Source organism: Mandrillus leucophaeus, unplaced genomic scaffold, assembly GCF_000951045.1.
Source record: "Mandrillus leucophaeus isolate KB7577 unplaced genomic scaffold, Mleu.le_1.0 Scaffold714, whole genome shotgun sequence".
In the NCBI taxonomy this organism is placed as follows: domain Eukaryota; kingdom Metazoa; phylum Chordata; class Mammalia; order Primates; family Cercopithecidae; genus Mandrillus; species Mandrillus leucophaeus.
Genome location: NW_012107742.1, coordinates 610302 through 613424, shown reverse-complemented (window position 1 = coordinate 613424; position 3123 = coordinate 610302). Strand labels below are relative to the sequence as shown.

The following is a 3123-nucleotide window of genomic DNA, read 5'->3' as shown; positions in this document are numbered from 1 at the left end:
ACCGCATGTTCTCACTCATAGGTGGGAAATGAACAATGAGAACACTTGGACACAGGGTGGGGAACATCACACACCAGGGCCTGTTGAGGTGTGGGGGATTGGGGGAGGGATAGCATTAGGAGAAATACCTAATGTAAGTGATGAGTTGATGGGTGCAGCAAACCAACATGGCACACATGTATACCTGTGTAACAAACCTGCACATTGTGCACATGTACCCTAAAACTTAAAGTATAATAAAAATAATAATAAGAAATAAAAATAAATATTGATCCCTACCTCACAACAATGATAAAAATATGTGTATTCCAAATGGATTATAGATGCAATGTAAACAATGAAATAAAAGATACCACAGAGAATTATCTTTATGAAATAGGATCAGAAGCAAAAACTGATAAATTGAGTTTAACCAAAATTACAACTTTCTATTCACCAAAAGACAAATAGAATTAAAAACAAGCCATGAGGTTGAAAACTACTTAAAAAAAAAGGAGTTATGTTCAGAATATAAGATTTGTTTAAGTAATAAGAAAAACACAAGATAAAGAAAGAAAGAAAGTTTTATGGAAGCAAAAAAGAAGAGAAAAAAGAAAAGAAAAACAACAGACTAGAGAAATAGGAGATTTGAACAGCTATTGCACAAAATAAGGTATAAAAATTGCCAAAATAAAATAGAAAGGTACTCAACTTCATTTAAACATAAAATAATTTCAAAATGAGATTACAAAACTTGCCCAGTAAAATGGCTAACATGAAAATAACCTGACAAATGTAGAGATGATGTGGAGTAGCAGAAAGCCTTATACACTACTAGGAATGTAAATAGGTAAAAACATCTTGGAAAATTGGTTGGTGTTAGCTACAAAAGACAAAGATACACACATATTCTGTGACCCACAAACACAACTCTTAGGTAAAAACCTAAGAGAAATCTGTGTACATGGGCATCAAAGAAATGTGCAATATATTTATGATGGCATTATTTGAAATAGACATTGAGGCACAATGCAAATTCCTGAACAGTAGAATAAATAATATATAGTATATTTATGAAATAGTACTAGAAATAGAATTAAATGAACTACAACTACATGTAACAACATGGATAATTTCACAATGAGTGATAAATATAAATAACACACAAATGCACAGACAATACACGTTGTGCAATTCCAATTAGAATACGTTCCCAAAACAGGCCCAGAATAAACACAGATATAAAAGGCAAATGTGCAGTTACACTGGAGGAAAAACAAGGGAAGTGATTTGGCAAGTGCACGTGAGGGGCTTCAGCGATGGAGGCAATAGATGTTTTCACTTTCATACAATTTATGGAGCTTTATTATTTCAGCCTCTGCACATTTGTTTATGTGTTATAGGTTAAATAATAGTAAAATGTTTTCTAAATGTTCGTATTACCAAAAATAAAGAAGGTGAATACAGTGAAAATTTACTAGAAATTACAATCCTGTTAATATGCATTGAATAATGCAGCATACAACGAAGGAAGGCAATATATATTACTTTGATGTCCTGTAATTCCAAAAGACTTTAGTTAAAATGGATATGTAAAAAGAGGTAAAATTTTAACCCAGGGAAATTTGATTCTTAGAAATAAATTTACGAAGAAGTTGATAGAGAAAAACAATACGAAAATTAAACAAAAGGATGTTATACACTAACCTTTGCAAAGGATTCCTCAGTTGTCTGCAGCTGATCTTCTCTGTCCCTAGAGTCAGGTAAACTGGGGCTGAAGGCCATGAGGTCGGTCTTGGGTGGGCCCTCACCAGAGCACACCCTCGGCCTCCTCTGCTGCGAGTAGGACCAGCTCCCCACCGCGCTGGAGCACACCAGTGTGGGCTTGCCCGGAGCGCATGCGCCCTCGGTGGGCGGTGCCGAGCACCGCAGCGCGGTGTACAGCAGCAGCGTGAGCACCAAAAGGCTGGACACCGCGCAGATGGCGATTATCAGGTACACGTTGACATCCACCAGCGCAGCCTCGGGACCCACAGCGCCCGACAACGCCCGTGAGGAGGCCTTTGGCGCCTGTCCACTCTCCACAAGTGACACCAGCACGGTGGCCGTGGCCGTCAGTGCGGGCTTGCCGTGGTCCTTCACCAGTACCAGTAGGCGGTGGCGCGGAGCGTCCGCTTCGTCCAGGACACGCGTCGTGCTGATCTCGCCCGTGTACAGCCCCACGCGGAACGGGATGCGCGTGCCACCAGTTCCCGGCTGCAGCTCGTACGAAAGCCACGCGTTGTAGCCTGAGTCAGCGTCCACCGCGCGCACCTTTGCCACCACGTGGCCCGCACCCACCGACCATGGCACCAGCTCGTTCACTGAGCCGATGCCACCCGCCCGAGGCGCTAGCAGTGCTGGCGCGTTGTCGTTCTCGTCCAGCACGAACACCTGCAGCGTCACGTTGCTGCCCAGAGATGGCACGCCCGCGTCGCGCGCGCTCACCTGGAACTGCAGCAGCTCCAGCTCCTCGTGGTCCAGCGGTTGCAGCGCGTACACCTTGCCGCTCTCCGCGTGCACTGACACGTAGCTCGACAGCGCGCGCTCGCCCACCCGCCGCTCCACCAGCGAGTAGGACACCAGCGCGTTCTCCTGCGCGTCCGCGTCCCGCGCAGACACAGTGAAGATGTGGCAGCCCGGCGGGTTGTTCTCTTTCACGAACACTGTGTACTCGGGCTGTGCGAACGCTGGCGCGTTGTCGTTCACGTCAGCCACCTCCACAGAAACACTGGCCGTGGCCCACAGCGAAGGCGAGCCCCCGTCCCGCGCGGTCACCACCAGCTCATAGGCCGACACGTTCTCGCGGTCCAGGGCACTGTCCAGCACCAACGAGTAGTAATTCTTGAAGGTGGACACCAGCTTGAAAGGGACGTGGGACGTCAAGGAGCAGGTGACCAGCCCATTGACACCCATGTCTTTGTCGGACACGCTGATCAGGGCGATGACTGTACCCAGTGGAGCGTCCTCTCTAATTGGAAGTGATAAAGACTTGAATTCCAAATCTGGGACATGATCGTTGTTGTCTTCTACTTCCACAATAACTCTACAATGGCCAGAAAGTGGGAGCTGTCCCTTATCAATGCCCTCTACAATAATTTCATA

General features: G+C 45.8%; 1 pseudogene; it reads right to left on the bottom strand.

Annotated features, from left to right (window-relative positions):
• Window positions 1-1674: 1674 nt before the first annotated feature.
• On the bottom strand, window positions 1675-3123 carry LOC105528388 (annotated as a pseudogene).